The sequence below is a fragment of the Ochotona curzoniae genome, unplaced genomic scaffold (assembly GCF_017591425.1).
Source record: "Ochotona curzoniae isolate NIBS_2020 unplaced genomic scaffold, NIBS_Ocur_1.0 scaffold_4506, whole genome shotgun sequence".
Taxonomy (NCBI): domain Eukaryota; kingdom Metazoa; phylum Chordata; class Mammalia; order Lagomorpha; family Ochotonidae; genus Ochotona; species Ochotona curzoniae.
The window spans coordinates 35,386,527-35,410,271 of NW_024467119.1; positions in this window are offsets into that span (position 1 = coordinate 35,386,527).

Sequence of the window (23,745 nt, forward strand, 5' to 3'; positions counted from 1 at the left end):
CTTATTTTCAGTCAGATATGTTAAGTTTAACACGTACCTACCATTCATACCGTAACACTGTCATCTAATGGAATCACTTCGTATCAAGTTTTTCATCCACACCGTATATACAAATTTTAATGAAAGTCATATTTGTCTTACAGTACCTACAATATTCATCTCAGTAACAACTTTTTCATCAGATAAAGACCAATAGTTGAGAAAATATTTTGAAAAAGATTTGCTTATTTGCAGTCAGCCTACAAAAATAGAGCTACAGAAGGAGAAAAAGAGGAGGAGAAGAAGGAGGCTGAGGGGAAGCTGGAAGAGAAGGGAGAAGGGGAGGGAGACAGAGATAACTTCATTGCATTGGTTCATTCCCAAAAGGCTGATGACCTGAACAGGGTTGGGCTGAAGCCAGAGCTACGGATGGGGGATATCCTCTCTGTCTTCCTAAACTATTTGTGGGAGACGGATGAGAAATGGAGTAGCCAGACCTGAACTGGCCCCATATGGGATGAGGACAGAGCAGGGAGATGATTAGCCTGTTATTCTATCACGTTGGCCCCAAGGAATATTTTGTTTAAAGTGAGAATGGCAGATTAACTCTGAGGCCAGAAATGTAACTGAGTGTGGTTGAATGTGTCTTCTTCAGGTGTGTATGGAGATTGAATACGCTCACCAAACTATTGAATGTTCCATACTCAATATAAAAGTTATTATTTGTAAATCCTTAGGTATAATGTATTATTAATAAATATGATGTGATTACTTAAAATCCAGACTTATGTTCATTCCACTAAGTGTTAGTATCATAAAATATATAGGACAAGAGTATGGAGTACTAAATTCAGTCAACTGAGTATGTATTTGTTTTATATTTTTCAAAGATTGCTTTATTCTACTACAGATTAAAAAGGTTGGACTATACTGTCCACATGGTTTCATTTGCTATGAAAATATTATATATGTAATGCCAGCAATAGTGAAAACTAACTTTTTTGCATTCTTCATAGTTACATTAAATGCATTATAGATACTTTAACACAGATTATATAAGATGATCTTTGAAATGATCCTTTGAATTTTGATGAAAGGAATGTTACAGACAAAGACATTGATGCTTATGAAAGCCAATTAAAATGTTTGAAGTCAACTCAGCTGGCGATTGCTGGAAGTGGAGCATAAATCCACTCTGTTTGATACAAAAGCTATGAAACTTGTAATCATCTAAAAATCAGGACAAATTCAGAACTGTAACAAAGATTGGATGACCTATTTTTTTAAATTAAATTTTTGATGCTATGTTCCTGATCATTTCTCATTCTCTATCCCCTTACTCCGAAGGACTCGCCATTATCGAAAAGGCAACCATTGATTTAGGAAATACTTGCACAGCATGTAGAAAACAATGAGACAGATTTTAGATTTTGAATTATCTAAGTTGAGTTATCAGACACTAGTCAAGGTATCTGGTTTTTTGAGCCAAGTTGCTTAAAGACAGCACTTTTGATTTTCACATGGTTGGGCACCTATATACAATGGAAAGAAGATTATATTCTTAACAATGTATTTAAGAGTTCTGATATGATGTGCTAGATTTTGGAATGTCAAGTTCATGACTGAGTTGCCTCATCGGTTTGGCTTCTAGTGAGGAGGCAGACAGCAGTGACTGAACACAGGCAGAGGAATGATCATATGGTATTCACTGCCAAGAAGTAGATAAAAGTCAAACTGTGATGAAAGCCACAGATAAGTCTTCTTGGGACATGGGGAGTAGAGGGGTTATGGACACATTGCTGGGACTGGGATCCTGAAGGTTTACAGTTTCGTAGAAGTTCTTCCTAGCTTGTGAATGAATGAATGAATGGTGGTTATGTGCCTTAGAAATTGGTCCTACATGCTTAGGAATGAATGAATGGAGGCTATTTGCCTCCAGGGAGGAAGGCCTGAGGGAATCCTAAACATTTTTTCTGCCTATGTCAATATGAGAGAATAACATTTCAAAATTAATTAATTAATCTTAACAGTATGGGGAAGTTACATGAGAGGGATTTGAATTTAACAGTTTAGGGATAAGAAGGATGCAGAATATAAGTGCATTAAGTGGGGGAACCAGAAAAAAAATGTGTAACAATAAACAGATATCAGAAGTAATAAATTATCAGTTGTTGTTGAGTGTCTAAATAAGCTTTAACCCACCTCAATGCAGATTGGATTACAGCGTCTCTCTTGTCTTTTCTTAATTTATCATTTAAACCCTATGCATATTGACTGTTTCCAGTTCTTGAAATACATTTAACTCGTATCTGATTGACATTATTTTGAAAGGCTCTTACCCTCCAACTCATTTCTAGTAACTGTATATCCTTTAGTTTTAATTACTACCATTTCTAGAGAATCCTGTTCTGACCTTCAGTTCAGATCAATACCTTGTCTTAACTTTCACATAATGTCTCTTTCTGCTAGACTCTGAAGTTCCATAACAGTGTCTAGTGTGTTTTTGGTCAATCAGCAAACACTGCCCCAGTACACAGTAGGGGTATTCTTAAAACTATTGAATAAATCAATGAAACAATAGCAGCCGATGACATGAGAGTCAACCTGTCAAGTTTAAGACAAGCAAATCTGGTTAAAGTCTTGCTAGTACAAAATAAGACTTGCGAGTTGCTGCAGTTGTAAATTACAGAGAAGTAACATATATAGAAATTCATTATGTTCAAATCTTGATGTGGATTCTTTCTTACTTGTGCAGCAGCTGCATAGCCACCCAATCCTTAAGTGCTACTCATTCTGTTTCTGCTTTCCTTAACATTCCACCATCTGACTATCCAGAACAATCATGCAAACCTCCCAGTAGACCTCTGTCTAAGCAGGAGAGAAACAGAATTGGAGTCAAAAGTCATGTGCTTCTCTCTAAGGAGATTTTCCAGAATCCCAGCCAAACACTTAACTTCGTGTCTTTTAAATCAAATGTTAAATGGCCATTATGTAATGTCAAAAGGAATAGGAGTACAAGCATGATTTCTTCGCTACCAGTGGATTTCTGTTATAGAAATGAACTAGATTTAAATTTGTCTTAGGACAATTCAGTCTTTAACACATGGAATCATTATGGAAATCAAGGTCCCAGATCAAATAACCTTCCTGTTAGAAGCACTAAGAACTCAGTTCTGACTACACAAGCGTGACTGCCCTATTTTACGTGGGAGAGAAATTAGGTCAGTTAGAATAAATATCTAAACCCTCACACATCTTTCACTTATGTTATCTTCCTTATAACATAACAAGTGGTTTCACTTAGACTGACATTTTCAACAAATTTAATTAGAACTAAAACTTCATGAGGAATTTGCAAAACATCCTCAAAATGCTTAAGCAATTTACACAGTGTAAATATTTGAAACAAATATAACCAAACATATAAACACTGACTGCCTCATCTTTCTTGTGTATAGATGCAAGCATTTCAGTTGGAGTCATGGAAGCCAGTTCTCTTTGTCCAGATGTTGTTTAGCATATCTCCAGATGCAGGGGGAAAGTGCTTAGGGGTTGTCCTTTTCTTCCTCATAATCCTTTTTATCATCTTATAATGTTTCAAAATGTTGAGACATAATCCTACTGATAAAAAAGTGCCCAATTAAAATCGCATCCATATAAATGTATGTTGTTCACAGATTTTTAAAATACTAAAAGGTCCTTCCGTATCAGTTGCTATTTTTTGAGTTTCATTATAGCTATTCCAATGAAACACCATTCTGTTCCAACAAAATAACTTGTACAATGTGTAGAACTTCTTCTAATGTCTTTTCTTTTCCTTCTGGCCAAATCTGGAACTTTCTGTAGAGTAATGACTTCTCATCTCAAATATGAGCTTTTGTCAAAATTCTATCTAATTGCAATAATATGTTGATGCAATACCTACTCATAATCCTATTACTATGACAAGAAAAACAATAAGCTAAATAATGATTAATGGTGTAGTATTTACAAAGGCACAGACACTGCCCTTGACACCTTGTGCACATCATATAATTTAAAATGATTAGTGATTATCCCCCCATTTCATTAGTGAGAAAAATAAGTTTGAAGACATTAAACATCATGTCAGAAACATGAAGCTCACAGAACTCACCAAAGCCTATGTGGCTCAGAAGCTATGTCATCCCTCTTTTGATTACATGGTCTCTTTCCTCCCTTCCTTTAATTCCTTAATGGATATTGTAGTCATTTATAACCTCACAACATCTAGCTAAGAAGAGATGGCCAATTTCTTTGCTCTGATGAGAGGTGTGGGTTCACAATTACATTAACCTTTATCAAAAACGTTTACCTGCAAGGTCCTGGATACTGTGGGTTCAAGAATATGTATCTGATTGCTTATGGACCCAGTGAATTTTTTGTGAATTTATTTAGGTAGACTGTCTACAGTATTCCTCAGATTCTTAAAAGAATCCATGCTTTCTAAAAATATAAGACTAGAACAATCAATACATCTTAATAAATGATGAACATGACAAATGAGAAAGAAGTTGGCTCACACATTCCTTTGAAATGTAGCACAGCTTCTTTAAAAGAAGTTTGTGTGCAGAGTTGGGTCACACTTGCTGAAATGTATCCACTACTTCAAATTACTATTGAGGCGTAGAAACAATATTTAATAGAAGCATGTTTATCCATCAGAAGGTACTGGACTATATAGTAAGGACCTAGAAAAAAAGTGTTTTGAGGGCTTGAATCAGATCTATTCCTCTTTAACTTTTTAAGGAAGACCTTTTAAACTTTAAAAGTTACATTTCTAAATCATGCATTTCCTGAGTTTATCAACTTGAAGAAAAAGGTAACGGTTTAAACCCTTCCCAGCTGTTCAGAGAAAGTGAGATAATTGATTCAAATACTATTGTTACTATCAGTGAATTGAATCTTTGAAGTTCTCTATATCATTCTATTCTTGATAGTGACACAATACACATGTTACTTCCCTGAGCTATGACCTGAATTTTTCTAGGAAAAAGAGAATGCATTGTGTCTTTCCTGCCACCCAGCAGCAAGGTTTGGATTAGCAACAGTAATCAAATATTGTCCAAACGTTGTTTCTTCAGTGTGGTTGGCTTATCTAAAATTGTATTTGCCTCATAAGCTAAATGGCTAAATTAGAACTACAATAATGAATTAAACACATCAATTTAATCCTTGGCATGATCCATCCTTTACTAGTTGGCATGATTGTAGTGACCTGTTTGCTGCTTTGCCTAACTTTCTCTGCCCTGTCACAATGGAAAAATGATGAAGTCGGCCTGCTGTACCTGGAATGCAGTGGGTAGTGGCAAACATTTTAAAGTAACTGTTATATAATCTGAATATACAAAATGCACTAGTAAGGTTAAAGTAAGGCATATTAGTTTAAAAATGCAAGATATTATTGCAACTCACTTCATCAAATCTTATTTCACTTTGTATGTCTCCTCTCTTCCCAGTTGTCAGAAAGTTTCTCCTTAAGGTGCTTATTTTATTGCCGCAAACTTCCCATTTTGTCTTTGCTGAACATAACCATTCTGTCATTGCAAACTCAAGAAGAATGACAATGAGTAAAACTTTGGAACTATTTGCATTACAGCCTCCTGTTGTATCTAGGTGCATGTCCTCAAAAACAATTTTTGATTAGCCTTTCTAAGTCTGCATTTTCTTCTCATCTGTAAAGTGAATTTCCAATTCAGAATAAAGAAGTAAATACATGAAAGAGAATTTTTAATAATTACCTTCATTAAAGGATGGAGTATAGAAAAATCTTAAGAAGTAATACTCATGACAATGAACTTGATGAAAATTATCAAAGGGAGTAGGTTCTAAGTTATTGCTACATAGTTTACAGGGATTTGGGATTCTCCAGCACTTTTTGTAATAGGCAAATACAGTTAAATCCATCTGTAAGGCACCCTTACCTACTGGGTTTTAACAAACCTTTTAAATGTGCTTGTTCAAAAACACATCAGGAGTTCCTATGTGGGCAGAAACACAGATTGCCAGGGCCATATGGGCCTGTGGACTTCAAGTACAGTAGCACACAAAGAAACCTCAGATTGTTTCTTTTTTTTAATCCCAAAACTACTTGCTATGTTCCTCCTCCAAATCAAAGCACGTAAGTCATTTCATACTGAGAGTTCTACATGTTCTCAATAGGAAGGTGAAATGTGAAGATACGTGGGATAATTCTGGAAAACATATTACAGATGCTTCTTAAATAAACAACTTTAATGAGGACAGAAAGTTCCAGAGCAAGCGAGGTGCCAAGGTGGAGTTAATTTCTCGCTTTTGAACGTTAACAAAATCCATACAGGATGGTGGCTCTTAAACTTTGGTTGAGGGCACATGGAATTTTACAAAGGATTTGTAAAACCAGTGTTAGGTAAGTCCGCAACCAGGATCTTCTGAAGGTGCTGTGATGAAACACTCTATTTTCCCAAACAGCACAGAGTTGAACAGGATATAATCACAAAATGTAGAGCCTTATTTATTTATTCATTTTAAAAATGATGATATATTTCCACATGATTTTTGATTGAGAAACAAAATGAAAAGCTGTGACTTATGGTTTCATTAATTAAGGCATAGAGGGTGCTCCACCTACCTGCAAGCATATTTGTACCTGTATAGGTGTTTTGTCTCAAAATAAAGCAAATTTTAATTTTTTTTTAAAGATTTATTTTTTTTTATTATTTTTTTTTTATTGGAAAGGCAGATATACAGAGAGGAGAGACAGAGAGGAAGATCTTCCGTCCGATGATTCACTCCCCAAGTGAGCGCAACGGGCCGATACTATGCCGGTCCGAAGCCAGGAGCCTCTTCCGGGTCTCCCACGCGGGTGCAGGTTCCCAAAGCCTTGGACTGTCCTCGACTGCTTTCCTGGGCCACAGGCAGGGAGCTGGATGGGAAGAGGGGCCGCCGGGATTAGAACCGGCGCCCATGTGGGATCCCGGGCGTGCAAGGCGAGGACCTTAACCACTTGCGCCACCGCGCCGGGCCCTAATTTTTTTTTTTTTTACTGTTAAAATTTGAATGCCTGTAGCTTTTGGTTTAAAATCATGTCAACAGAGCAGATTTGATATGTTGCATAGGTACAGTTTCAGGAAAAATAGCGTTTTCCTTGAAACCCTGAACTGTTTGTTTTTTACCTTGCAGAGTACATTATCTCACTAATGGGTTCTGACTACAAGACCTGGAGACAGTGGCTTTTGTTTCTTTCTGTGGCAATCTGAAAACGTTTGTTGACAATTCCAGCAACAGTGCTAACAGTGGACAACCATTGATGGTCAAATATCCAGCTTTCCTGTCCCTTGTGTGAGAGGACCACCATTCACCCCCAAAGTTCCTAGTCTGAGCCCTGGCTAAGCATCGTACCACAGACACATTCGGTTTACACCTCCATTCTTTTCGTTCCCCAGTACACACAAAACTTGTGCTTCCTGGGGTCATTTCTGCAATCAAGTAACTAAGCTCCAACCATTAGGGTCAGCTTGGTCCTGAAGGAAATCTGTCCTAAAGCTGAGTCACAGAAGGGTTATGGTCAGAACAGCCAGTGTGAGTAACTTATGGGATAGATCAAATTCATTTGTTCACTTGCCATTTTCTCATTGATAGTCTGTTCTGTGGATCATAATTAAGGTAGACCTTGTTATTACTGAATATTTGGCTTTGATTCATGGGGAGTTCCCAGTTCACAAAATTTCATTTTTTAATAGCTGAGACTACTTCAAAAGCTTTCTCTTCCTGTTTTAGGAACCGCTTCTCCAATTAATGGAATGGTGGAATATCTAGAATGTACTTGTTCTTTGTTTGTAAACAACTTAAGCACAAGGCAGAACTATAGCAGGACACTACTGAAGGTGATATCATTACTTCTGCAGATGCAGAGTGATTTCCTTGCCCTTCAGGTGTCCAAATAACTCCTAAGGATATTACTAGTGAAACTTCTGTTTTGTTTTGCTTTTACGTGGGAGCCCTAGATTTTCAATGCTCCACAAATGCCAGGTGTTAGAATCTCAGCTTTTACTACATACATGCATATGTACTATATGTATATATATATATATATATATATATATATATATATATATATATATATTTCTCACCAAAAATCACGCATCACACAGTTTTCATACAAAGTGGTTTGCAGGAATGCTTTAGAAAACCCACTTTATTTCTCTGTCTCAGGTTCTGTTCCTTTAGTGTCATCTGGGACAAGGGTCAGCCTCTTTGACATCCAGGACTGGAAGAGCCCTGGGAAATGACTGAATTTCCCAGATTAGCAAATGTTATCACGCACATGCTTTGAGCTGATATATTCTGACTACTACAAAAAATCTACAACATGTTATTAGAACTTACTATTTTAACATAAACGCATGCTTTAATGGGGCTGATAACACCACCATGGAATCTTGGAACATGCATTATTTTCAAAGAACTTAGCTGCAATTTAAAAAGAAGACAGCGACCCTTTGCTTTATGCACACTCTGAGATCCAGAGTTCCCATACAGAGCCATTTGGGTCTACCAGTTACATAGAGGTCATCTGGTACCCTTTGCTCAGATGCAGGAAAGACCCAATGAGGAGTATCTGCCAACTTGTCTCAGGTTATGTCTTGCTGTGTTACAATGACACTGCCTATGTTAATGAAAATTTTGTGGTTTGTAAACTTTTGAAATGTCAGATGTTGAGGCTCTTAACATTTATTATTCTCAATTCCCATTCCCCTATTCTCCTTGCTCTTTATTGGGCAACCAAATCTCTTGCTTCCTCCCCCACACCAGTGTAAACAGTTTAACACACACAGGTCATCTATGTCTACAACTTTCTTAGGCTCAGCTGCATACTTCAGGGACTCAGTCACGAAGGCAGGGGAGTAGGAAGGGGCGGGAGTGGGGGCCCTGGAGAAGAGAATGAATGTAGAAGAGTTTTATAGAACGAGTGATTCAGACTTTTTTTATGCTTCATATTGTAATATACAACATGGTATGTACTACTGTAATGTATTGTGAAGTTATGTTCAAGTGAAAATCTTTTGAGGGTAAAGTTAAGTGTAGACTTTGAGCTTCAGAGGCATGGCTCTGACCTAGTTACTTTTCTTTTTACATGGGAACTGAGTTGCTAAAAGTCACAGTGCATTACACTGCACTGTATTTCACTCAAAAGCCAACAGAAGTAGTACGCTGGCAGGGGTGGCCAAGACACGGCTCTCTGAATTTTTCAACTGGAAACTGCACTAGAAGTTATCAGGGCTTGTGCAGCAAATTGTTCATGTCTCTGAAATAAGACAGGAACAGTGGAGGAAGTGCCTGATTGCGTGATTAAGGGAAATAATATCTGTTGCTTTAAAATAAGTAGAAAGCTGCTGAAACCACTATTTATTTTCTTTATCCTAGGTTTCCTATAATAGAAGCTCTTAATCTATATTTGGTTCTTTAAAATAATTATCCCTGGAAATTAAAATAAAAATGCATAAAAGCAATTATAAAACTTAGTTCATTCTCATGGGTATGTTTATGATTCAATTAATACAATACATTAAACTTACTGTAAGAGGGAAATTAAGATAGAATGCATATCCCTGATAAAATTTAAAAAGAAATTTAAAATTACATCTTTTGTAATCTAGTTCTATTGAAAGTTGAAAAAGATTAGAGAGATTATCCAAATTGAGTATACTAAATTTAATATTTTTTTGTTTTCTCTGATACCTTTTCTGTTTTTCTGCAGTTTGAGACTATTCTATAGTTAGTGTCTTTAAACTTGAGGATCCTTAAGTATTTAGGTTTTGAAAGTATACAATTCAGATAATAAGTGGATTATATTGTAATAGAGAAATTCCTCAGAAATTTCTGGCAAATGCATGCGTGTAGATTAAGTCAAATCCATACAGAGAGAAATGGGAAAACATATTTTTCTATAATATTCCTTAGTTACAAATGCAATAAGAATGAAAGCTACCATGCTTTGGTCACTTAGTATGTGTTAGGTTCAGCAAGAGAAGGGAAAACAAACAATATGCCAATGAATGCCTAGAATAACAAATTTTGTCCTTTGTTTTTTAACTTGCTTTAAAGTAAATGTTGGTTTCCTACACTGAAACAATTAGAAAGAACCCAAGACGAAAGGGAGTTAATTGCTTAGGCTTGTACACTAAAGGCTTGACAATCCATGGTGGTATTGAAGTACATTGAAGAAAAATTTTAAAAATGCATGACTTATACATTAAAAACTATGGTGACTAAGGTAGTACTTTAAAAAATATATTTGCTTTTATTGGGAAGAGAGATTTACAGAGAGAAGGAGAGACAAAGAGGAAGATGTTCTGTCTGCTGTTTCATTTCCCAAGTTGCTGCCATGGCCAGAGTTGAGCTGAAGTCAGGAGCCAGGAGCTTCTTCCAGGTCTACCTGGAAGGTCCAGGGTCCCAAGGCTTCAGGCTGTCCTTTACTGCTTTCTCAGGACACAAGCAGGGAGCTGGAAGGGAAGTGGGCCAGTCGGGACATAAACTGGCCCCAAATGGGACTGCTGAGGAAGCAAGGCAAGGTTTTTCCATTGAGCCATCACACTGGGTCCAGGTAGTATGTTTTCAGGAGGGAAAAGGAATATCTATGTCTGAGTTAATATGAGAAAAAAGAGAAGATATGATGAACAGAGAAAAGTGGTAAGGAAATGTATCTTTGCTAAAGAAAGTACTCCTATTTGAAAGAGAACTTGGTAAAAGACAGAAAGGAAGCGATTTTGCTTGACGCTCATGCCTGTCAGTCCCAAAGCAGTCATTTCTGAGAACTGGAGCGGTATTTCTCTGCAGTCACCATCATGTTTACCCCTAAGGATTTGAGTCCAACAACTCTGGCAACAAAATTGGCTTAAAGACATTTCATCTCAAAAGGTCTCTGTCATGTTCAAAAAGAGCAAATCATCCTTAATCTACTGTTTCAACTGAAAGCAAAAGACAGTAGACATTAACCTAAGGTCTCCACTCCAGTCCCGTTGCACGGCTGCATTCAAATGCCCTGGTTGGAATGACAGTCTATGACAACACTCTGGGGCTTCTGCATCAGCATATTAATCATTCTCTTTGTAGATCTGGAAGATGGTATGCAAGTGACAGCCATCACAGGTGATAACAGGAATATTTCACTGGAGCCTTGGAAAGTGCTTTACTTCACAGGGGAAAAAAAATCTGAACTATTCAAATACTATGATTATTGTGTCATCACACCCTTTTGTCCTTCCATAAGACATGAATCCTTGTCCTACTAAGACTGTAATTTAGGGAAATATCCACTTCATCTCAAAAATAAGATCACTACCAACACCCCCTCTTTTTTTTAATACTTCAACCCACTCCAAGATTAGCAAAATATGAGTCAAAACTGAAAAGATACAGCAGCATGTTTCTGATGCAGTCCAATAACTTTAAGCACTGAAGTTTTGGGTTTTAGCTTATTCTAAGCACTGCTGCAATTTTCTTTTAAGCAATCACAAATTTGTCTAATGATTATGTTGCAGCTCATGGTATAAGTCAGAGTGTACTTCTGAAACAATAAGGACATAAAGAAAAGTCATGGCACAACCGGGAGCAGGTGACCCCGGGGTGCACAGGGCAAAAGTCTGTACTGCTTGTGGAGTAGAGTGAGGGTTGCTGAAATAATCACCTGACTGCCAACCTTATCAGCAATTGTCGGTATTTTCAACATCAACCCTATAAACTATAGCAATGTGTTCAGCATTATCCAGACTCTCAAACAAATCACCAGTAAGACAAGTCAGATAAAGCATTCTGGAGAAGTAGGCATAAGCTTAACATAAAGCCATTCAAGTTCTTCGTACTTCCTTCTTCATGACTGTCTCCAAACTCTCCTTCACTTATGGTCTGAAATAAGAACACAGGCTATGATTTTAGGCGCCAAGTAGTTGAACCTGGTAACTTTCTAAACCTCTCTGATTAGCTTTCTTTTTGTTTTAATAGTAAAAACTCAGTCTATATATTTTTTTTTAAGGAATGCTAAATTGCTTATTTGACAGAGTGAAATGGAAAGGGAGAGATGGGGAGAAAGGAAGGTTAGGAGGAAGGGAAGGAGAGGGGGAGAGATTGAGAGAATATACTTGCATTTGTTGGTTCTTTTCCACGTTCCCTCAGTGGTTGATGCTGAACACCAGGCTCTAGCCCAAAACTTGGAACTCAGTCCAGATCTGCCAACTGCAAAGCATCACTGCTGCCTCCCAGTGACTACACTGGTAGAAAGCTGGAGTCAGAAATGGAACCAGGAATCAAACTAACAACTCTGGTCTGGGATGTAGTCATCTTAACCAAGGGGCACAACACTCACCTTTGCTGGTTGCTTTAAGGAATAAATGCTCTTGCGATGCTTTCTGATCTAATTCTGTACTAATTCTGAGACTGAATATTGCATGGTAGTAATGAGCCTGTGATTTATCTCTGACTTTCATTAAGGTACCTAGAATATGGCCAGAATCAGAAGAGAAGATGCCTGGTATTATCAAAGTCCCCTGTATTTTACAATAATATAGTACTTCAGCTGCAGTCTCAGCTCCAACATTCTGCTTTTCACATGTATTATAACATTGTAAGTATAAGCGATGGTAGAGTCTAGTATTTTGTAGTCAACATACATCTAATGGTTTTATTGGGGGACTTCTTTTATTCAGAAGTAGAGATGCAGACTGCAGTTCTTTGTGTTTCCCTGTACTCTGGTCTCAATTGCACCCTCTGTCTATGAGATTACAAGTGTATATTTGTTTACCAATGTATCTTTTAGTTTTGTATTTTGGATGAAAGTTTTGCCTTTTTGGCACTGGCTTATTTTACTGAGCATAATGGTCTCCAGTTGAAATAAATTTGTTGCAAATGGTGAAATTTCATTTTTTTCCCCCTGAGGACTGAGTATATACGAGAGCTGAATACATAGAGTAGATGTACCACAGTTTCTTTATCCAAATCTTTTTTGATGGGCATGTAGGCTTTTTCCATGTCTTTGCTATCGTTGTTTGTGCTGCCATGAATATAGGAATTGTAGGTTGCTGTCTCATATGAAGATTTCGCTTTCTTTGTTTATATTTCCAGAGGTGGGATCACTGGATCACCCTGTAGATCCATTTTCAGTTGTTTGAGAACTCTCCATACTGACTTCCATAGTGGCTGCACAAATCTGTAATCCAACAAGCATAGAAGAAATTTACATTTCGCGTCACATCCATGGTAGCAGGAGTTATTAGATTCAGAATTCAGGCTGATTTCACTTGAGTTAGATAGTACCTCAGAGAAGACGTCTCCATTATTTCTCTACTAGGTAGAGATTTGAGGATTTTTATTACATGCTTACTGGCTGTTTGAATGTGTCCTAAAAAAATCATCTGTTCGTTTTCTTTGCCCATTTATTCACAGGGCTGTTTGTTTTGCTGTTGTTAAATTTCTGAAGCTCTTTGTACATCCTGGCTATTAGTCTCCTGTCAGTTGTGTAGTGTGCAAAGATTTTCTCCCATTTTTGTTTGCTTCTTCGCTCTGTTGATCATTTCCTTTGCTGTACAGAAACTTTTTAGTTTGATGTAGTTCCATTTGCTTATTTTGGCTTTGACTATCTGCAGTTTTGGTGGCTTTTCTAAGTAGTCTTTACCAATATCATATCTTGTACAGTGCTTCTTGTTTTTCCTCTAATAATTTGATAGTTTCTGGGTGAGTATTTGGGTCCTTTATCCATTTAGAACTGATTTTAGTATAAAAAAAGAAATGTTGTTTCTTACATTTGCAAGCTGATGTCCAAAAGTCCCAGCTGCATTTGTTGATGATAATAAGTTTTTCCCCTGGATTATTTTCAGTTATCTTGTCAATGATGAATCAACTGCACGTGTGTGGAATCACTTCTGGTGATCTAGCTGTTCCATTACTCTTCTTTTTGTATCAGTATCAGACTTTTCGATGACCATTGGCATGTGGTATATCCTGAAGTTTGGAATTGTGATTCCTCCAGTGCTATTTTTATTCTTCAGGATAGTTTAGATATTCATAATTTCTTGTGTTTCCAGACAACATTTTATATCATTTTTACCAGCTCTGTGAAGAATGTTGTTAGAATTCTAATTGGAATCATACTGAAACTCTATATTACTTTCAGTGTCAAGGACATATTAATGATGTTAATTCTACCTATCCAGGAACATGGTAAATTTCTCCATCTTCTTCTATTTCTTTCTTTAAATGATTTTGCAGTCTTTATCATATAGGACTTACCCATCCTTGGATAGGCTTATTCCAAATCATTTAAGGTTCTTCATGATTTTAAAAGGAACTGTTCTATTTTTTCAGCTCTGGAGTTGCTTGTGATTCCTAATGTCATCAATTTATGTTCATTTATTTTTCACCCTACCATCTTGTCAAACTATTTCATAAGTTCTGATAGGCTCTTTATTGATTTTTTTGGTTCTGCTATGTATAGAAACCTGTTGTCTGGAAACAGATACTTTAATTTTCATTTTTCCAACCTGAAAGTCTTTCAGTTTTTCCTTCTTGTCTAATAACTTCAATGAACACTCAAAAGGAACATTTTAAAGGGTGATATTTTACTGCATTCATTCATATGTAGGTAGAAATGAATATGGAAGGAAATGCAGTGATAGGCAGAGGTGACTGGTATTGTGGTACGGTTTAGTGGCTTCAGCCTGGCATAGCCTTTAGTAGCCATCTGTGGGACCCAGAAGATGTGGGATGTTTCTATTTCTGTGTGTCATGATATTTTCAACTAACTAGCTAAATCATTAATTAATGAAAAATGAAAGGCAGAATGTAAAGGGTATGAGGCCTGAATGGATGTTTTGAATCACAAGAGTGGATGGACTGGTGCTTGTGAGGTACAGTGAGGATTCAATCATGATAAAAAGAGAGCTAAAACTCAAATTGAGGTAAGAGTATAAACCTTATACTGCTTCTAAAGATATATTTATTTTTGTTTGGAAGGCAAGTTTTAATTTTTACCTATTTATGATCATTACTTTTTACAGAGACAGAAGTAGAGACAGAAAGAAAGGACTTCCATATGCTGCTTCACTCCCTACATGTCTGCAGTGGCCAGAGCTGAGTTGATCTGAAGCTGGGAGCCTGTTCCGAGCTTTCCACGTGAGTACTAGGGACCGTAGCCTTGGTGATTCTCCTCTACTCTCTCAGGCCATAAGCAGAGAGCAGAGACTAGAGCAGTTGGAACAGGCACCCATAGGACATGTTGATGAATGCAAGTTCAGGATTAACTTACATTAGCTTATACCAGTCCCTACTTGCTTCTATTATTAGAGTAATAGGAACCAAGATTATGAGTCACGACAGAAAATGGCAGAGAAATGTTGCAGGCTTGAAGAGCGAAGGCAGAATTAATATACTCTAGTCAACATAATGACAGCTAGGGACCAGATCCATGGTGAGGCCACCTAGAGCTGTTTATTGTGTATAACCCTGGAAGCCATATAAACAGAGTAATATGAGTTCGACTACTATGAAGCTTCAGGTTCTGTAGTCACAGGATGTTCTAGAAAAGTTCAACACTTATATGGCAATCTCTACTTTTCATTCAACAGCAGGGTTTAGAACATAAATCTATTTCCAGTCCTCATAGTGAGCTCTTCCTGAGCGATACCTCTCCCATGACATTAAAATCAGTCAGAAGTTACACGGGAGTGTGTGTATGGGGGTGAATATTTAAGTTATGGGTAATTGGTTAAATTTTAAGTCTCACTTTTCCTGTACTACTTTAATGTAGCAACTAATTTTGTATTCCAGGAGAAGTCTTAGTAAAAAAGGATATATGAACAATCCCATTACATTTTTCTTCAATTGGCTTTATATTTTATCTGTCTAGATTATATTTTGCATCTCCCTAAGGATGTGTTAACAATTTTTCCAGGCAATACAAAATTATCCCCCAAAAAAACATGTCAGATTTCACTTTATTTAGCATCAGCATCTCAATGTTGATTGTTGGGTGATTTTTTTTTTTCCTTCCAGATATGGAATTAGAAGCCTAAAGTGTACTTAATTTTATCTACTCATTTTGTGGGGTTTGACATCACTGAGGCCTTTTGCATAAAATGTAATAATTCTGAGAATTGGAATAGCTTAGGGTTACTATTACCCAGCTGAATTTATAACAGTAATGTCTTTTAAGCTTGTGTTTCTACTAAGTTATGGTTCCAATTTGTACTTTTAAATGACCTTTTTATTTCATTTACAATCATGCTGAGATGAGTTTTTTCTCTTGAAATGTTCTTAAATACTGGAAACCTTTATGCTCAGCAAGCTCTGAAGATCAATCTTTAACATTTAATAGATGTATTGCAAGAATAAAAGGCATAATGTCATCAAAATTCTGATAAGGAATTTCTCTGCATCTTATTAGTTATGATTTCATTTTCAATTATCCAATAAGAATGCTGCTTAAAGTTAGACTGTTATTCTATGATTCTACATGAACCAATTCATACTTTGATTAATGAGAATTTATTAAATTTTGAGTATTATCTAAGACCTTACCAAGTGTAGCCATTATTTCATAACCAATTTTGGTACACACCAAAATTAACAAAAATTTCCCATTAGGTATTATCTTTAAATAGTGTGATAATACAGTATAAATGCAGTTGCTGCTGTCTACCAGAAACAAGCCATATGTGAAGAATTTTAAGACTAGCACAACCATGGGCATCTTACTTTAACCAACTTGAATTTCAGTTTTCTCACATTAAGAGCATCAAAACAAGATCACCATGGAGACTAAGATTTTTCCAACTCTAAAATACTAGGAATCCATTTGAATTCACAGAGTTTTGAACATAGAAAAAGAGACTTTGTATTTTTGTTTGATAAGTAAGATCTATCTCCTTATTTAGAAAAATATTTCCTACGCTCATTAATTACTGCCTCTTATTCATTATCATCACCTTTGTGATAATATGAAGGTATCTAGATTTTTTACATTCCCTTCCAAGCTGTTTTTCTGCAATGCTCTTGTGTACAGTTGTGTGTTCATCAGTTGACTCAGGAGTATTTGTTAAATGTCTTCCATGCTTTGAGCACTACTTTTCATCAGCTACTAACAAAGTAGCCAATGTTCTTATATTTGATTTTGTAAAGATCCGATTCCAATTAAGGAAAAAAAAAGACGATGATAAATCAGTAAAACACACATGCTTTAAGAGGTCATCAGTAGGATAATAAAAATAGCAGGGTTTAAAATGATAGAACACCTCAATGGAATGGACGGGAGCTATACTTTTAAGCATGTGTGGTAGGCAAGTGATTAGCCCTGAGTGGATGCACAGGTGCCTTCCCATCTTCACCTAGGAGGGGCATCAGGGTCTCTGATGTCTGCTGGGGCCCAATTAAGTCCTGTCCCGTCAGTTTAACTCACAATTAACATACCTGAGTAAAATGAGGGTTTAACCACACCATAAAAGCAATTATTATACAATTTGATTGTAGCCATAGCACAGAGAGCCCAAAGACAGCACGTCTCAGATGTCAATCACATGTGTCAGTTATGTGCATCACAGCTGTATCTCTAGTTGGTGGTTTTCATACTTCATTAATGAAAGCCTCAACCAGGTAAGGTCACAGTATTTTATTTCCCCTGCCCCTTTCCTGCCATTGAACATAAGGTAATAGTTTCTTGATCTATCTCCACAGTGGGGTCATGTGCTGTTTTGTAGGGCTGTACCACCCTTGGAACATATAAACTTCTATTTATTTTCCCCAATTTCATCTCTTTGAACTATGATTCATTTCCCACCAACAAACCAAATGCTGAAGTAAAAGCTTCAATGAGTTCCACTTAATGTCATCCTGGAAGAGGAGAAAAATGTGTAAGCAGAATATCAGAATTCAAGGGAGTGGATTCCAGCAGAGAAGATGTATAAACATGCCATTAAATGACACAGAAAAGTCCAGATTAGAATGCCAATAATTATGAGCGCAGTTTCATGCTCTGCCACTTTCTAGTTCTATGGCCTGGAGAAAGTATTTAACGACTAACGATGAATATGCTCATGTTTAAAGTTTATATCATAATGTTACCCATATCTGTATCTTAAAATACTTACACAGGTTAAGTGTACTTACAATAATACCAGATGTACCTCATTTTAATGTACTTTGCATATTCCCGCCCCACTTTTTCCAAGACTGCATTTGATCTTAGCCAAAAGGCCGAGAAGCAATTTTTTTTCACAGATTGGAGATCTAGAGTAATTTTGCCTCCAGGAGGTTTGTCATTGTCATATTTTCAGTAGCACCTGCTAATCTCATGTCTGATGTCATTTTGGGAAACTCAAACTATTTTTATGATTAGTATACCTGTTACAGTGATATGTAATCAATAATCTTTGTTGTGACTATTCTGATTATTTTGGGGTGCCAGGAACAGTAGCCATCTATGATGGAGAGCTTCAATACTTACGTTCTGACTGCTACACAGAAAACTCATCTACTCATTTTTTTCTCTGTCCCCGGATATCCATATTCACTGAGAAATAATACTAATATGTATCCAGTTAATAAACCTACAATGACCTCCAAATGTTCAAATGGAAGGAAGAGAGGCATTTTTTTTTTTTACTTTAATCATAAACTAGATGTGAATAAACTCAGTTTGGATGGAGATTTGAAAATTGGGACTGACTGAAAACTTTTGAAGTTTTTTGACAGGTTGTGAATGCAAAGGAAAAAGTTCTTTAAAGAAGTAAAAGTGACACTCTGGTGAGCTCCCAAATGGTAAGAAAGAGAACCAGCATATTAGTGAAATGGAGAAAGCATTAGCAGCCTGCATTGAAGATATAATGAGTCATAGCATTCTCTTAACATAAAGCCTAGTCCAGACAGAGGCCCTAACCATCTTCAACCCTACGAAGACCTAGAAAGGTGAAGAGGTGGCATAAAAAAGGTTAAAACATGTTTACTGATTTCATAGGGGAAAACCATGAATGTGGATCACAGAACAATGCCAGAAGGACACAGGAGGGACTGCCTTTCCAGAGGGCAATGGGAGGAAAATATTCTGGAAAGTTAAAAAAAAATGATAAAGGCAGAATCCATGGAGAAACAACGTCATGGTACAAAAATTGAGAAACTAGCAGGACACTACTGGTTTCTCCTGTGAGAGGGGAGATGTCATCAGTGTGAGGTAACAGAAAACACAAGCAGTGCACCTGCCAGTGGTGATCTTGTTTCAGGAAGAATCTCACAGTCTCCATTCACTTTCTTCCCCCAAAGTGCCACATTCCACTTGCTGAGGTGCAGCACCAATTGAGAACTGGCTGGCAGGAATTTGTCTCTGGAGGTGGGATAATTCATCCTGTGGCTGTGGAGGCTTGCAGATCCAAGAGTGGCTCTTCCAACCTCTGTCATTATAGGAGATGTGTATCCTATGACAGTGTGATTCTTATGAATAGCTGACTTCCTCATAGATCAGGAAACAGCGAAGTGTGGAGTGTGAGTGGGTCCTTGGGCAATTATCACACAATCTGATTCAAGAAACTTGGAACTCCTTGGTGCTGGTCACTTCATGGAAGGCTCAGCTCTCACACTACAGAGTACATAGAGCATGTGTTGGATTCATTTGCCTCGGTGGGTGGGGTATGCAGCATGGTGATCTCACCCTTTACAACTGGTTCAGCTTGGTGCAGAGAAGGACTGAGACTGTCAATACGCCAGCCAGGGTGATAATCTCATCCCTGGACTGATGAAAGAAAAATCCACCACACCCCAAATGGGTGTCTCTCTGGACTTCTGCCCAACCCACAAATACTAGCCAAGCCTCTCTTACCCCACTTAGCACACACCACTGGATATATGCTTTAGGTATGTGCAGTTCATTAAGCCATAGAGGAACATTCCTAAGAACAAAGCCTTCAGAGAAGACAGCAGCAATTTTTCTCCAGATGCATAACAATGAGCATACAAATGCAAGTAATATGAACAAGGAAGACATTAGAGTTGCCTATAAGGAGTACAGTACTACTTCAGTGTTAAACTGTGTAGATGCAATTCAGAAAAAGCCTGCGAAGCAGTTCAAAACATAATTTTTAAGATTGCTCAAACACAGAGGATCAACCATATGAATTAAGGAAATCTGTGCACAACATGACTTTAAAAAATCTCCAGGGAGCTACAGGTACAAAAAGAAAAATAAAACAAATATTTGGAATGAAGCCAATATAAAATAAAAATACAGTTGAAAGTTAACCACAGACTCAGTGAAGCACAAGAAAGAATGTCTAATCTATAAGGCAAATCTTACAAGGCAGACAAAGAAGAGAAAAAACAAACTTGAAAAACAGTGTTCAAGATTCATGGGATATCATCAAATTGCCAAATACTTGTGTCTCAGGAATTCCTAAAGGAATGCAAAAACAAAATGGCTTCTAGGTGAATTCATAGCAGAAAAATGCCATAATTTGTAGAAAGATTTGAATGTCCAAAAATAGAAAGCATACAGAACCACAGACAGGATCTGAGAAGATTTTGACTGTTGGCAATGGACTAGAATCCTGTACTGGAGAAAACTCCTCTACCAATGGTGTTGGTGAAACTGTGAGTATGAAGAATGACCTCATCTTAGACCTTACACAAAAATCAACACAGAATGGATCAAGATCTAAATTTACATGCTGATAATTGCTAGAGGAAGACATTGTAAAAACTGTAACATCTGTGTTGGTAAAGACATTTTGAGTATGAACCTAGAAACACAGGACATTCAACAGCCAATGTAATTATTAAATACATCTTGAAAATAAGATGCTGGACTTTCTACAGCTGTTCATACCAACAATGTAATGATACACTTAAATGGTCGAATGATAGGATTATGACCGATGTTGAAGGACTATACTGCTATAATAATGGGGAAAATAGTGGGAGATGGTAAATAGGGAGGTTGAAAAGGGAAATCCCTGAGCCTAGGAAATTACATCATGAAAAATGAAAATTAAAACAAGACAAAAACTAAGCAAATAAAAATTAAACAAAAACAGAGCCAAAGTGGACAAATGAGACTACATCAAGCTAAGAAGCTTAAACAGAAAGAAAAGAAGAAAGAAAGAAAGCAAAGACAGAAGCTTGCATAAAGCAAACAGTCAGCAAAGCAGAGGAGAAAATATTCGCACACTATGCATGAAAAAAAGTCAGTATCCCAGAATATAGCGGAAGCTCAAGAAATTCCACAACAGCAAAGTAAATAATGCATTTCAGAAATCCGTAAAGAACATCAACAGGCATTTTTCAAACGGTGGAATACGAATGGCTAACACTAGCCAGTGGGGAAATGTAAATAAAACCTCATTCTAGTTAGAAAGGCTATTATGCAAACATAACAATACTAGTGATAATAATAAAAATAATAGTAAAGATAGATTCTATTAAGGATAAGAAGAAAAGGGAACCCTAATAAACAGTCTGTGAGAGTGTAAACTAGTAAAATCTTTAAGAAAGACACTCTCAGGATTCCTCAGAAATCTGAAAATAGATCTACCATATGACTCAGCCATGCCATTCCAGTGAATTTACCAAAAATAAGTGAAATCAGCATGTAAATCAATTATCTCTACCTACATGCTTATAGCAGTTTAATTTACAATTTACAATAGCTAATATATAAGATCAACACAATGCCCATAGAGAAAATGTGGTATGTATGCATGAGGGCATACAACTGAGCCATAAAATATAACATCCCCTCTTACAAAAAAAGTAATACTACTCTATACTTGCTATATTACTCTAAGTGTGTGTGTGTATAAAACTTTTGTATTCACTGGAAACAAATTCATGTGACTACTATGATATTGATTTTACTGTGGCTGTTCATAAGTGAAGGTGAAGTATTTGTAAGACATGCCTGAATGTTTGTGTTGCTCTCCTCTTTGTGGTTGACCAGTAGTGAGTTGACAATGTGTGATCAATGGCCAAATGAAAAAATAAAATATTTGTCAGAAGTGATTTTTTTTACCATCTAATATATTATACCTAAGCAGTTACATAATTTTTATTTCACTTTATGAAAGACTTTATAAAGCCTGGCTAAACTTCCTGAATTTATGCTTAGGTTTTGAATTACCTGGACTACAGATATTTCTCAGTGCAGAAGCAACTGTGAATTGAAGAAGAATACAATCTAAAATGCTGTTGGTTAAAACGTTGTATCTTGGCTCTATAAACATAAATTTCTATGAACAATAAATGTTAACATTAAATCCAAGGTTTCCTAGGCAGACTGAAAAAGTGTTATTTTATAAAATGGATGAATAAATCTTCTTGTGCTGTATGAAGATTTTAATTCTGATTACAATAAAAGTCATCTCTGGTTCCTAGGTAACAACTATTTACATATTGGATCAGTATTGGCCTTTAAAGTCATTTTTAGATTGTGCAAAATAAGCTGTGCTCCATTTTATGCTGAGATGAGGTTAATCAAAGACATCACTCAATTTCCTGCAGTGGAAGTGATAATATGAAAGGAGTACAATATGCTTGCATGCTGTATATATTTGTTCTGCTACTCAGTCATGTAGCACAACCATAGAGAAATATTGCATTACTTTTCTTTTTACATTACTTTCATCTGACATCTTCAGATCTGTGAGCACATTTAAATTAAGAGCCATGCTTAGGATTGCATGAAAGGCCACAATCCTTCCACTGCATTCTTATACCTAGTGCATTTACAAAATGGCAAACCTGATACAAAAAAACTGTAAAATTTGATGCATCTTAGCTTTGCATCAGAAAACACTGAAACACTCAAGGCAAATAGTTGTCTTTCAAAGTTCTAGTAGCTTTTCTCCCCTCACAGAATGTATCAGCTTTTGAAGAGGAATGAGTCATTCATTTGAAAACAGAGGTCATGTTAGAAGAAACACAATGCATGCATGACTAATAAAATCCTTTCATGAGCAAAATTTTATTTAAATTTCAAATAAGTTGTGAACCCTAACCAAACACCTTCTTGAACAAGAAGAAATAACTGTGTTTCTGTGCAGGTGGTTTTGAAGCATAAAACTGATAGATCTTATCTTTCTATGTCCTTGTTTACTACTGAAAGTTATACGAGGTCATGAAATGATACTGCTTAACCCACAAAAAAAAAGTTTAATTCACTTTGTTATTGCTTACTATTCTGTGTAAATCCAAGTAGACAAAATCTAAGCCCAAATATAATAATTCATCACCCGTGGATAAAACTATTATTTACATACCTAGATATAATTTCTGATGCTTAAATGTAAACATTTAATGAAGAAGGTATTGTATTTTTATTTTAACATATAGAGCAGGACTATGTCACATTAAAATTTTATTTCCAGGATCTTTATTTTCAAGATCATCTAGCCATATTGTATCATATAGATATATAAGAAATGCTTACATAAAATGCATTATACACAAAGTGTGTGGATCATTGGGATGCATGTTATTGGAAATAAAATTGACTGAAGTTTTCAGGCTGAAAGTGACTTTGAATTAAACTCTGCAGATAAAATTTGACATTGAAAAAAATGCAAGAAATAGTCATTTTTATTTTTCTTCCAAAATTCTGGACACTCATCAATAACTCATACAAATAATTGATTATATTTTTCCTTTAGCCAAGTATTTGGCATGGTGGACATCTTATTCTAAAAAAAAAAGTTTGAAGAAGACAGATTATGCCATCTGAGCAATATATTTCCTTTGGATAGT